Source organism: Pongo pygmaeus, chromosome 20 (assembly GCF_028885625.2).
Source record: "Pongo pygmaeus isolate AG05252 chromosome 20, NHGRI_mPonPyg2-v2.0_pri, whole genome shotgun sequence".
Lineage (NCBI taxonomy): Eukaryota > Metazoa > Chordata > Mammalia > Primates > Hominidae > Pongo > Pongo pygmaeus.
The window spans coordinates 33,715,314-33,730,430 of NC_072393.2; positions in this window are offsets into that span (position 1 = coordinate 33,715,314).

Here is a 15,117-nt window from a genome sequence, read left to right on the forward strand (position 1 = left end):
TGGTGTTTGACTTTGAGCAGTGGCTTTTTATAAAGCCATAGTGTCCTTCCAGCACAATTTTGAGTTGCAAGGATCTTTGGTAGGTGATTTCTTTTTTCTCTTATTGTTTAGCTATTAGCAGAGTAATAACGATCATAACATTTTCATCCTTTCAGATCTTGTACAGGGGATGACACCTGTGAAAGGGCCTTGAGCTTCTCTGATGACATCTTTGTAATTTTTTTGAGCTCCACCGCAGCAGCTCCAGCTGCTCATTAACCCACCACTGGTAATGAGGTTTCACTGATGCCTCTGGGGAGTCTGATTTGTCAGGGGGCAGCAAACTGGCCTGGACGACATGAGCTACTCCCCGTCCTTCCCCTGATGTGACAATGCTGACATTTTCATGGCTGAGATGGCATGCGGCTCTCTCCCCAAGCCTGCACTGGATTCTCGTCACTCACCTGCATCATTCCAAACCATGCCCCATGCCCAGCACTGATTACACACATTAGGCTACATTCATTCCTGAGAATACCATACAGACATTAGATATGACAAAGCATATCTATACTAGTAAGGCAGTAAAATAACCAAGGTCTATGAAGTGCAACAGAAAATTGCCTAACAATACGCACAGATGATCTCACTGAACCATATTACCTACCATTCATATATTACCATAGGCACAGAGAGCACCTGGAGAAACACAGTAGCAACTGCTCACAGTGACTACCCCAGGGTTGGCAAGGAAGGGGGGAAAGTTATAACGAACTTTCCTCTTTGGGGTTTTGTGGGGTTTTTTTGTTTTTTGCTTTTTTTTTTTTTTTGAGATGGAGGTTTTCTTTGAGATGGCGCAACCTTGGCTCACTGCAACCTCTGCTTCCTGGGTTCAAGCGATTCTTCTCCCTCAGCCTCCCAAGTAGCTGGGATTACAGGTGCCCACCACCACACCCAGCTAATTTTCTGTATTTTTAGTACAGACGGAGTTTTACCATGTTGGCCAGGCTGGTCTTGAACTCCTGACCTCAGGTGATCCACCTGTGTCGGCCTCCCAAAGTGCGGGGATGACAGGCGGGAATCACTGCACCCGGCCTTCTACTGGGTTTTGTAATGAGCATGTTTGTGGTGGAAATGTGTCAACTGCCTGTCCAGCATCCAGTCCATACTCTTCTGATGAAAGACCCTCCACCTCAACCACCTCAGTCCATGTGCCTACGTGGGGTCATGTGGGGTCTGAGCCAATTGCAACCCCCAATGCAATGATGAGGTCAGACATGGGCATGTGACTAAGGTGGTCCAATCAGAGTGACTCTGGGGATTTGCGTGGAAACCACCCCAGAGAAACCCTTTTGCTGCCACCAGAGGTGCATCTGGAGTGGAGAAAAACAGCTGAATCTAGAGACAGTTGTGGTGGCTCATGCCTGTAATCCCAGTAACTTGGAGGGTGAGGTGGGAGATCACTTGAGCTCAGGAGTTTGAGAGCAGCCTGAGCAATGTAGCAAGACCCTGTCTCTACAGCTAAAAGAATAAATGAGTACATAAATAAAGAAATAAGCTGAATTCTGAGGAGGCTTTTACCCTCCATAAGACCACCTGAAGTCAACCCTAGCCCTCAAGCTGTTCAGCTACAGCAGCCAATACTTTCTATTCCCTGAATCCACTTTGGCTGGGATTTCTTTCACTGGTGGTCACTGGTTTCACTAGGATTCGTTATAACCTGTTTCTTGTTCCAGGCTCAGAACAAGGAGCACCTCCTCCTGGAAGCCTTTCCCCAGGGATCACTCCTAACGACAATGCCTATGCCCCTCAATTTGGCCCTGCAAGATGAGCAGCTTCATGTTAGCCTCAGTTTCATTCACACAGATGTGGTTTGTCTGGAAGAAACCAAATCTTTAAGGATAAGAGGTAATAATTAGCATAACAGAGAACATCTATTAGAAGCTTCCTAAGGGTCAAGCAATTAACTGTTTTACATGGATAATTTTATTTAATTTTTATAACATCCCTAGGAGTTAGATACCATTAGTTTCCTTGTCTGTAAATAAGATAGTAAGTCTGAGAGATGGTAAATAACACAATTACCTTTTTTATCGTGCTGCTGAGCAGTGACCATTCCTTTCAGAAGGACCACCATGCCCCTGCTCTGTAAGCTGTTACTGGAACTGACTGCCCCACAAGTTTAGAGGCAGAGCTTACAACCCTAGCCTGGCCAATCAACGATGCCCTTCCCCCAGTGACATATGATTGGTTCAGGTGGACATGGAATTGAAGTCAGTCCATTCAGAGTGGATCTCAGAACATTGCTAGAAAGGCTAGATTTGTGCCCAGAAGTAAATGCTGCAAAAAAAAAAAAAAAAAAAATGCTAATGGCCATTTTGCAACCAAAGGATGACAGATGTCAGGAATTGGACAGTTCTTTAAGAAGCAAAGTCATCAAATGGAGAGAGATTCCATTCTGTCATACCATTTGAGCCATGGATCAAGCTGTATCTTAAACCACATCTAGCCCTAAACTGTTCGGTTGCCTGAGACCCTCTGATAGGCACCAATCCCCATGGAGGCCTTTCTTTTATTCGACCTTTTGTGGATGGAAGCTGGGATGGGGGTGGGCAGGAGCCCAGTGACTATGTAAGCACAGGACTGGCTATAGAAATGGAATGAAATAGCCCTAAAGGATTCTTTATGAAGATTATGGAAGAGAAGTATATAAAAGAATTAGGAAGCAGATCAACAAAACCATAAACAAAGATAGAAATACAGCTGGGTGCGGTGGCTCACACCTGTAATCCCAACACTTTGGGAGGCCGAGGCGGGAGGATCATGAGGTCAGGAGATCGAGACAAGCCTGGCCAACATGGTGAAACCCCGTCTCTACTAAAATACAAAAGTAAAATAAAATAAAATAAAATAAAATAAGCCAGGCGTGGTGGCACCGCCTGTAGTCCCAGCTACTCAGGAGGCTGAGGCAGGGGAATCACTTGAACCCGGGAGGTGGAGGCTGCAGTGAGCTGAGATCGTGCCACTGCACTCCAGCCTGGCAACAGAGCAAGATCCATCTAAAAAAAAAAAGAAAGATAGAAAAACAATCCTCCCCATGGACCTTAAACACAGGCCACACGCTCATGCTTCACACACGTGACCGTGTGCACACACATATCACACAGTTCTCACTCTATCCCTCCTCCCTCCCTTCTCCCCTCTCTTTGTTTGAAAGTACCCAAAGGCCTTCTAACCATTTCCTTCATTTCACACGCAGATGATTTTATAATTTCATCTAAAAACTGTTGATATGAAACATAACAACAGAAATACAAACAGTGAATCTTGATGAGGTGAAAACAAGATGAGAACAATAAAATAGCCAAACTGGAGAAGACTTTGATTCCAGCACAAACCCTTGATGCAGAAGATCTTACAGCCTTCAGTTAAATAATCTGTGTGGTTCTGAGGACACAGAGTACTATGAGGAGGTGGACAATGATCGAGCCAGTCTGTGAAGGGCTCAGCTGTCACTCACCCAGAGATGCCATTAAGAGACCTGCTTTCAGGCGGCTGCAGGGAGCTCTGGACTGGGCTCCAGCCTGTGCCCCATCAGGCTTTAGCCACGCAAACTTAAACACACCTTAGAGCGTGTCTACAAAGGAAACCTGAGGTGACTGTCCATATAATTCTCTCCTGGAAGATGAACATGCTCCAAGCACACTGGCCTGAACCACCCCCAGGCCCCTTTCACCTCATTAGGCCTTGAAGGAAACTGCAATCCTCAGCTGCTCCCACCTCACAGAAGCCTGTTACAGGGACTGGTACAAAAACAGAGAAATGGCTTGGTCCGGAGAGTTCCTCTGCACAGGGCTGATAAAGGGAATCCAGGAGGCCACACATGACCTTTCCCCCAGGTCCCGCAGCAAGAATAGTTTCTGAATCTGATCTTTGCAGCCAAAGTCAGGACCCAGCAGAACCGCATCCCTCCCTTCCCATTCCCTGGCCTTGCTATGAGCCACAATATCGCACCTTTCCAAAGAGAAGGATATTGGTCATCCAGGGGAAGAAAAATGGAAATCTCAAGGAAAGTATTTCTCCAGAATCATCATTTCCCCTCTATCTAGTAAGCATCTTCTGTCCTGCACGCACATGTACCAGCGGCCACGCTCTTCTCCTCAAAACATATTCTGTTGGCTTCTGGGCCCTGTGCTCTTCCTTCCAGCTCTCTGGTCAGGCTTTCTCAGTCCATCCCTGGCCCCTCTTCCCCTCCCCGACCCTCACACCTGCTGTGGTCAGGGCCTCGTTCTGAGCCTTTCTCTCACTGCACACACCCTCTTCCATTGCCCTCCAAGTCATCTCCTTCTATAAGGCCTGTCTTCTAAGCTTATTATTTTCAGATAAGTGGTCTCCCTCAGCAGTGGCATGTCGTGGGAAGACCACTGGGCTGGAACTCAAAAGACCTGCATGTGAGCCCAGATCCCCTGATATCCACTGTGAAACCCAGAGAAAACTCACCTGCCTGTGAGGATCCAAACTGTCTTCTGTAAACCGATGCCAGGCCACAGGATTGTGTGAGGATAGTGACATCACGTGCGTGGGTCCTTCGTAAAAGAAAAAGGCCAGCCCTGTGGGGGCTACTCTTCCCGGTGCCAGGTAGTGGACCAGCAGCCCCTGATGAGGGAGGTCAGCTGTGGCCCTGTCCTGGGCAAGGGACATTCTGTGAACCAAGTGTTACGAGTTACCGTCACTACTGAAAGACTCCCCACCCTCCTCTTCCAAATAATTCTGAAAACATATTGAAACAAATGATTTTTGAAGATAAAATATTTATGCAAAGAAGATATTTTAAAACTCCTTTCAGGCCAATTTTCTAAAATATTTCTCAGGGAAAAAATGCCTTTTGAGAAAGTTTCAGGCAAGATAGAGCTTGGACATAGGATGTCTGTGCTAGAAGGTTCTTCATAAAAACCCTGTGAGCTGCAGAAGTCTTGATGTTAAAAAAATAATTTTCCAGAAAACCCCATAACGTTAAATGGGTTAATGTGAGCACTAAAGGGATGCCAGTGTCCCTGGACCCCTCCTGCTTGCCCACTTCCTCACTCCTTTAGTTCTGGGAATCCCTGGGGAATTCTTGGTTTAGGCAAATGAAGTTTGCAAACATTGCTCTAACTTACTCTCTCCTTTGCTGAGTTAAGAAAGGAGAGACAACCAGCCAGGAACTGTGGCTCACGCCTGTCATCCCAGCACTTTGGGAGGCCAAGGTGGGAGGATCACGAGGTCAGGACCAGCCTGACCAATATGATGAAACCCCATCTCTGCTAAAAATACAAAAATTAGCTGGGTGTGGTGGCGTGTGCCTGTAGTCCCGGGAGGCTGAGGCAGAAGAATCGCTTGAACCCAGGAGGCGAAGTTTGCAGTGAGCAGGGATCATGCCACTGCACTCCAGCCTGGGTGACAGAGTGAGACTCCGTCTCAAAAAAATAAAAAAGAAAAAAGAAAGAAAGGAGAGATGAGAAGGAAGGTGTGTCTGTGGCCATATCGATAGCAGCTCAGAGCAGATCAGCTGCATCTTGGGCCACCAAGCTCACATGCTGCCTGCTGGGGCAGCTGTAGGACCTCTAGCATGGCAGTCACCTATGGACTTCTGGCAGGAGTGATGCCCATCTGTGACCCCAAATGCTTCTCAGTCCTCAAGGGACAGTGTTTGTTTAATGGCATAGGACACTCATGGATAGAGGGCAGAACCCAAGATACTTGCTCAGAAGCAACAGAAAGAGAGGCTAGAGATCTATATGGAAGATGAGGACCAACTAAAACAACAGGAACCACAAAGAACCAGACTCAGAAAAAGGCCACAGCCTTGTCAGGGTGCCAGAGCTGCAGGGAATGACCTCCAACTCCTTCTTCTGTCCTCTAATCACCCCACTCAAATGCGAAGTTCTTGAGTCATAAGTTCGTCTCTATGCAGAGAGAAAACATTGACTGACCATCCCACCAAAAAGGAAACCTTTAAATGTATTATGGAGTTGATGTATTTTTCTTTTCTTTTTTTTTTTTTAAGTTGGAGTCTTACTCTGTCACCTAGGCTGGAGTGTGGTGGCATGATCTCGGCTCACTGTGACCTGCAACCTCCACCTCCCAGGTTCAAGTGACTTGACTGTCTCAGCCTCCTGAGTGGCTGGGACTACAGGTGTGCACCAGCATGCCCCACTAATTTTTGTATTTTCTAGTAGAGATGGGGTGTCACCATGTTGGCCAGGCTGGTCTCAAACTCCTGACCTCAACGATCTGCCTGCCTTGGCCTCCCAAAGTGCTGGAATTAAGGCGTGAGCCACTGCACCTGGCCATTATTTTTCACACTTACATATTAAAAAGTGCAATGGGGCTAGGCATAGAGGCTCACAACTGTATTCTCTGCACTTTGGGAGGCCGAGGTGGGAAGGCCACTTGAGCTCAGGAGTTCGAATCCAGGCTAAGCAACAAAAGGAGACTATGTATCCACAAGAAAAAAAAAAAAATTAGCTAGATGTGGTAGCATGTGCCTGCAATCCCAGTTACTTTTGCCTCCTTTATCAGAATGTTTCAGGCAAACATGCACTTGGCCATCTGAAATATTCCAATAATTTTCTGGTAGTTAGCTTTCTTAAATTTCTTAACAGCCAGGAAACTTCTTTACTTTATTCTAATAATTTTCCCGTTGCTACAACCTGATAGTTAAGGAAGTTCAAATAGCTTCTGGAATCTAGGAATTCATTTTTGCTTCAGTAGATATAATGACTGCGTGAAACTGTTGGCGAATGACATTCGCTGAGTGTGGACTCCACGTCAATGCTGTTCCAGGTGCTTTGCCCATATTGACTCCATTAATCCACTCAACATGCTGGTTTCTTATCCTCATTTTGCAGATGAGGGAACTGAGGCACAGCGTGTAAGTCACTTGCTCACAGTCCCAGAGGATGTAAATGGCAGAGGCAGGATTCAAGCCTGACAGTCTTGGCTCTGGAGCCTTCGTGCTTAGCCACTCTTTATCCCCAAATCCCTGTCAACCAAGGTGGGCAGTGACCAAAATTTGACAAGCCTTAAACCACTGCTTGTTGCCCCCGACCTAGGACCAGCTAGACCACAGTTACTGCTGCTCTGAAGACAACACCGTCACTTCACACCTTCTCAGGGCCCTTCTTGGCACTGATGAATAAACCCAGCCTGGGGTCCGAGAAATGGGCAGTGCAGCTCTGAAGACACGCTCGACGTTCTCTGTCCCAAGTGAGGACCTGGAGCCGCTGTCCCGGAAGCGTGTTCCTGATGGAAGGCACTCATAGGCTCTCTGCAGGGGAGACCTGCCAGTTCTGTTTTTATTGATTTTCACTTTGCACAAAAGCCTCTTAAATCAAATCAAACTCACTAGGAAATGTGGGAGGTTGCAGGCGCACTGCCCTTTGTTTGTCTCTAGTGCTTTAAAGGTGTGTCCTTTCTTCTAAATGGCTCAGGAGGCCAAAAGCTGTCCTGAAAGCATTACCTCAACTTCCTGCCTTCACCTCTGTTAACCTTAAGGCAATTCTTGATGGATTTGATGTTGTTGTTTCCTGCCAGCCACAAGTCTATGAACTCCGAGGACTCTAAGACAAACAGTGCTGCTGCTGCATTTCTTTCCTTGGCTGTCTGCCCTCTCTGCTGCAGTCTAACCTGAGGGGGAAAGGGATCTGTGGTTCCAAAGACAGCGTCCAACTGAAGGAAAAGGCATCCCAAGCAGAGGGGTCAGCATGGTCGCCTGAGATGCATGCCCAGGTTCCTGGCCCTCTCCTCGGCATGGTCGCCTGATATACATGCCTGGGTTCCTGGCCCTCTCCTCGGCATGGTCGCCTGATATACATGCCTGGGTTCCTGGCCCTCTCCTCGGCATGGTCGCCAGAGATGCATGCCTGGGTTCCTGGCCCTCTCCTTGGTGTCCCAAGCAGAGGGGTCAGCATGGTCGCCTGAGATGTGCACCCGGGTTCCTGGCTCTCTCCTCAGCATTCCAAGCAGAAGGGTCAGCATGGTTGCCTGAGATGTGTGCCCGGGTTCCTGGCCCTTTCCCCGGTGTCCTTTAGTGCTGAAATGTCACTTATCGGAAAGGCCTTTTCTAGATTTCCACTGTAAGTCAAAAATAAAATTCTGAGCCCCTCAAATGACCGAATGTATCTCCCTTTTGACCAAGGGAATCCCAAAGAAATCTGGAAAACTAGTCCAGGCCATGATGGAAAAAGGGTATCAGACATGCCTAGCTTTGGAGTTTAGGTACAACCGACAAGCATGAACATTAAAACAGAGATATTAAGACTGACAAAACAGACTGCAGCAATAAGACACTGAATTCCGACCTGACTGTGGCAGAGCATCGCATGACAGATAACAGATATGAAAGTTTCTTACCCCCAAAAATGTTTCTCTGACATAGTCTGAAATGTTCCTGAAAAGCTGTCTCTTGTGGGGGAAATTTGCATTCTGTAGACAACCTCCTTCCCTTAGTAGGTTTTTTTTTTTTTTTTCTTGGAGAGTCTGACACCTTTTTTTTTTTTTTTGGACAGTGTCTCACTCTTGTTGCACAGGCTGGAGTGCAATGGCACAATGTCTGCTCACTGCAACCTCTGCCTCCTGGATTCAAGTGATTCTCCTGCCTCAGTCTTCCAAGTAGCTGCAATTACAGGTGCCCGCCACCAGGTCCAGCTAATTTTTTATATTTTTAGTAGAGATGGGGTTTCATCACGTTGGCCAGGCTGGTCTCAAACTCCTACCTCAGGTGATCCAGCCGCCTCAGCCTCCCAAACCGCGCCCGGCCCAAGTCTGACATCTTTTAAGATCCGATAAGAGACATTTACCATCTATTCTCTGTGATGGCTGCTACCTGGAGGCTTAATCCACATGACAAGAACCTGGGCTTTCACAACCCCCTTATTTATACTTGAGCATTTATTTCTGCTGACTTCAAACTCTTCAGGCAAGGCTTAATTCTTTCAACCAATTGCCAACCAGGAATCTTTGACTCCATGTATGACCTGGAAGCCTCTGGCTTCCAAAAGTCTACCTTTCCAGGCCAAACAATGTGTGTCTTCCACGTATTGACTTACGTCTTTGCCTATAACTTCTATCTCCCTAAAATGTATAAAACCAAGCTGTAACACAGCCATCTTGGGCACATGTTCTCATGTGACACCTCCTGAGGCTGTGTCACAAGCCCATGGGCCTTAACCTTTTGGTAAAATAAACCTCTAAATTGATTGAGACCTGTCTCAGATACTTTCTGGTTTTCACACTCAAAAAATGCCGTATCTTTATGATCTTAAGGTAAGTAAAAATATTTAAACAGGGCACACACATGAAACACATAAGACAAACTCGACAAACTGGTAAACGAAGAACTTCTGTTTATCGAAAGAGACCATTAGGAGAGTGCAAACAGCAAGCATGAGAGCAGAGTTGTATACTCATTATACACATGGCAACAAAGACCTCAGGGCCAGAATGTGTCAACCAGAAATAATAACATCCTCCCCATGTACCTCAAATTCCATGATGAATGTGGATAGATTTTGAAACCTACAAAATGTTTCATCGATATAAGGAATGACATGCTTGGTCTTCCTGGTGGTCACTGCAACAGTCCCAGATGGAGCCGAGGCAGTCTCTCCCTTTCGCATGGCAAAACCAGGGATCACCACTCACCACCCTCCCACCTATGCCCATTACCTACAAGATGCCACCCAGGGTCCTTGGCACGTCTTTTACAGACCTTCATCCTTTAGTCCTTGCTGTCATCTCTCCCCTTATCCTCACCATTGGCCGCATCCATGCTGAGCTCCAGCCCCCCTGAGTTGCTTTGCCCCGATTACACCACACTCATTAACATCCCTGGGACTTCCGCAAGCTCTTTCCTCTTCCCAAGATACTCTTTCCTCCCTGCACTGGCAAGCCACCACACTCAGCTGAGGATTTCAGGGGTTCATCACCACAGCTGCTGTGTGGCCTGCTTTAGAGAACCATACAGACAGGGACTGTACACCAAACAGGTCAGTCCCACTCCTTGGTCTTAGGAATGGATACAAAGAAAGCAGAGATGTCACCGAAAGAAAGGAAAAAATAAAATAAAAAAAGCCTGGCAGGGAAGTTCCAGATGATGTTGTGTGAGAGGGGGTCTCTCAGAATAATCCCAGCAGATGCACATGTACTTCCTGCCTTCCCAATGAGACTTCCCTGTGAGACTGTGACACAGCCCTGAATCCTGGCTTTGGCAGCTGAGAGACATGGGTCCAAGTCCAAGCTCTGCCAGTTACTAGATAAATGACCTTGAGCAAATTACTCCAGCTCCCTCAGTTTCCCCATCGATCACTTGGGGTAATAAAGCCAACCCCGCCACTACAGACATCAGACTAAGCCACTCTTGTGGTTTGAAGATGGTGAGGGGAATCTGTTGGATTCTAGTTGAGCACGCTGATGACTCATCAGTTCAAATATCATGTGGCTTTCCTATTTCCCGTGTCAGTTGCAGGGCCTCTAAAATGGCTGTGACTTCCATCATCTGCCCCATTTGCAGCTGTCTCCAGGCATTGGAAACACCCTACCTTCATCTGCTGTGCCAGGCATGCTGGCCTCCCCCAGGCTTTTCAGAGACTCTGAAGATTTCCCAGGCATGAACGCCTTGCACATCCCAGACACAGCCCATTGGTTGCAGCAGATGTAGCATCAAACACCCTTTGTGCTTCTGAAGATCATAAAAAAAATTACCCAAAAAGTTTCCTTTTAAATACCAATGGTTTTCTCTGCCATGCCACCCAGATTTCAACCCTATGCAGCTTCATGCTAAGAGCTTCACTGAAAGTAAATGAAAGAGACAGCTTTAGAGTTGGCTGAAAACTGTTTGTTTGAAGGGAGACTATATAAGCTGGTATAATGTTTAATTCTGGATGTCTGGTGGAGAGATCTCTTAGTAGCTATGGGAAGAAAAAATAGATAGGTATTTAAGGGTTTTGAACTTGGGAACAGAGTGGAGATAAATGGGCAAATGTGCTTTAGATAAGTCCAAAGTGACATGTTTGAATACACACACACACACACACACACACGCACAAAGTTATACTGAAGACTATAGCTGAAGACTATAGCTGAAGATTCCTAAACAAGTCTAAAGCAAGCCTTTCTTAAAGAAGTGTACAGTTGGGATATATAACTGCTATAACAAAACTCAAGATTTCAACAGCTTAACACAATAAAGAAATAGTATCCCTGCTCAGATCACAGTGGTTGAGCTACTCTCCTGGACAGCCCTCCTCCATGTGATGACACAAGTGCCCAAGCTCCTTCTGTCTTGCAGTTCTGCCTCGCTTGGACCTTCCACATCTACCCCATGAACCCAGTGGAAAGGGAAGGAAAATGAGAGTTTGGGAGGTTCCATATGCAGGGCCTATGGGAGCCCATGACACTTCTGCCCACATTTCACAGACCCCATCTCATGGCAGCAGTCAGACATGAGTCCCCTGTGTGCCTGGGCTTGGTGAACACATAACCGTCTCCGTCACTAGAAGCATTCAAGCTACCAAAAATATTTCCCTTATCATTTGATGTCTAACCTTCACTGACCTTTTAACAAACCTGTTGAACATCTGCCCTGGGCCAAGCATGTTAGGGCAGGAGACCAGAGAAACACATGTGCATGTGAGAAGGGGCAGCACAGGAGTTTGGGGCCCAGGCTCTGAAGTTGGAATCCACAGGCTCAAATTCTGCCTCCATCCCTTTTTAAGCAAAATAATACCATGGGCAATCAATTTAATCTCTCTGTGTCTCTATTTTCTCATGGGTTTAGTGGAGACAATAGTGCTTATATCACAGATGATGGTGAGAACCAAACAGGAAATTACAAACAGGGTGTAAGCCCTGCCCAGAACTCCACAGTCCTACCTCCTCCTTCCTCTTCTGAGACCAAGGGATCCCCACAGGTGGTGAAGGGTTTGCATGTTTGTTTCACCTTTAAAGGTGGGGAAGAAAAGCTTCCTCCAGGATGCCGGGCTATCCTAGAGACAGCTGGGCCAGGCCCTCCTAAGGCCAGCATGCAAAGGCCACAGTGAGGGGCCCTGTGTAAGTCACATATATCCAACTGGTTACCAGTTACCAACTGGTTATTATATCCCCAATCCACAGGCTTAGGAGCCCTGCTACCATTACCTGGAGAGACTGCCCTACCCTGCTCCTCTCCACATGGGTGTCAGCCAGGATGCCCTGGCCCTGCCTCTCCTATAGCTTCTCTCCCTATGCCAGAAGCAGGCAGCCTGCAAATGTTAAGGCTCATCTTAGGATAGAGCTGCCCAGGTGGGCAACCGGCAGGACAGGCTTTCCCCTCAAGGATGAAGACAGCCTGGGAGGAAGGAATGGCAGCCACTCTCCTGCCTGCCTGGCCCAGGAAGCCCTGTGGTAAGAACTCACATGGACAAACTGAGTTCTCCTGTGTTTTTTCTCTGTCCATCAGGGAAAATGCGGTTTTAGTTATTGTTGTTATCCATGCTATTAGCATAGGAAAAGGATAACATTTTTAACAATAACAACCACATGTAAAGCACTTTATATTTTTCAAATGATTTATGCCAGCATAGCGGCTTCATTCCTTGAAGCAAGATGTAACAGGCTGGGAATTTATGCACCAGACATTTTAAGTTTCCTCAGCAGAGGGGTCAGTGACTTGCCCAGGGGCCCTGGACAGAACTGCAAATCAGGGCTGCTGACTCTTCTGAGCAAGGCCGGAATCAGGGCCAGAAGTGACATTTGGCCTCAGTATGGACTACTTCATCAGACAAATATTTTCTGGCCTTTATATCCTTTCCACTCTCAGCACAGCTGTCCCTCAGGATCAGAGATAAAAGGCACTGTCAATGCACCATTAGACACCAGGGGAGAAGTCAGTGCAAGAAGATCAGGAATGAGGCTCTGGAGTCAAAGTAAATCAGGCCAAAGGACAATAGTCATTGAACCTACCACCCTACCCGCTTCCCATCCCAAATGGATAATGAGAAAGTTGAATTAGGATAACCCTGGGTTCCTGATTCCAGCCAAACCTCGATCCCTTAACTCAGCCAAGCGCTGCACTGAGTGCCAGGGACAGGGGCATAAGAGGACTGGGGGAGGCCTCAGCCCTGCCCCCAGGGAACTTGCAGTCTAGCACCGATTTTCTATTCCTGTGTCTATCATCAAGGTTCCTCCCCAAATTTCCACAAACATCCAATCAAAATGTGCTAAGCTGTAAAACCTTAAGTAGAAATTTGCTCCTAATAGAGTCTGGAAATTTTGATATTGCCCTCAGCGCAGTCAGGTAGGAAGTAAGAGGCTACATAGAGATGGAAGGTGGCTTGTGAGAGTTAACTAAGGAGCAGACTTGGTGATTCTGATTTTCTGCAGGGAAAAAAAATCAGGTATCAGGGACCTTTTAGATACACATGAGAGAAACCCTACCCCAAGGTGGGCCTTGATGCCTCCTATAACGGAGCAGCCTGGAGGCATGCTGGCTTCAGGCACAGTGGGATCGAAGAGCATGTGTGTTTCAGGGAAGCCTCCTCTCTCTCTCCTCCCCATTGGCTCCCCTCTGAAGCAGACCCTCCTCAGTGGCGGCAGCAACTCCAGGGCACCCAACCTGTGCTGTTCCAGCAAAGTGGAAAAAAAAAACAAGAACTTCTCTCCTAGAATTCCCAGCAAAACCTGATGGCATCTTATTGGTCATAACTGGCTCATGTGCTAACTCCAGAATCAATCAAGGAGGGCAAGGGAGTGGGATGTGAGGACTGCCTCATACCTACCAGCTAGGCTCCCACTTCCCAGAACCTGAGAAGGGGTCACATGATCCAGACACAAGGAACAGTGTGGTCTCCCAGGGACCCCAGAGGTGCCTGAGCAGAGGCCACATGTCAGATATGTGGTGCTTACCCAAGGGGCAGGGTCTTCACCCATTCTAATGTGTAATCCTCTGAGTGCAAGGACTCTCTGAAAGTCTTGGCGCACATCCAAAACCTTTCACGGTTGTTGTAAAGAACCATTACAGCTGCAGACAGCAAAACCCCTGAAAGAGGGCACATGGCAGGTTGGCAGGTCCCCTCCTATTCCTCTCCAGAGCAGGAATCCCATTTCATCTTCCAATGGAAGAGAATGCTGCAGGACCCCCATCTCCCCCCACAGCCTTCCCTGCTTATCAAACACATCATACAGCATCTCTAAAACGTCCACAAAACCCAATACACATCCAAGAAAATAATAATTAGATATCTGAATGCTGGGCTGAGTCTAAATGAGTCACATAGGTCTCGTTTGCATCACACAAAATAAAGTTAACTGTCTCAAAAAAAGAGAGGAAGAAAAAAAAAGTTTGTGACATCTTTGTTCTTCTGGCTGCAGCCAAATATGATGAGCAAGTAATAAAACAATTCCATTTAAATTGCACCTGCTGTCAACTCCCTCACCCTCTGTGCAAAGCAGATTACATTGTCTTGGTTTTTTTTCTAAATCAATGCCCTGACTATAATGATGTTATGGAGTAATAATTAATCCTGATGATCACTGGGAGCCTAATCCTCAAGGCTGCTGGAGTTGGACCATTTCCTCCTATCCTGAAGGCCAGGTCCTTGCAAGAAGCCAAAGTCCATTGAAAGGATTAAATCAATTGCTGAAGCAGTGAGATGGTGGGGTTCACCAATTTCCTTTTCATGGAGGAAGATTCTGGAGAGAGGTAGTGAAACAGATGAGTCCTGGCCAGAAGGCCCCCAATTGCTAAACCTTAGCATGCAACTTTCTTTGGAACTCAGAACAAACAATCTCTCTCAACAGTTCTCTACAATATATCTCTGCAAGGCCCTTCAGCAATATATCAAGTGATTTCTCAATGTGTTTTAAAAATAATTGAATCCAGGCATATTTTCACTTCAGTCTCAAAGTCTCATGGTAATCTCAACACAAATGCCAGATCAAGTCTAACATGAATGATTGCTGAATCTATTTTTTGTCATTATTTAAAATAATATTTGACAGCACCTTGCTGGGTGAGGAAAGGCATACATAGATATTTGGCTATCTCTGGTAAGTACACATTAGATATACAGGTGCTCAATCATTTTGCTGGGAGTTTCAGCTGGCATAATGCTTTTGATG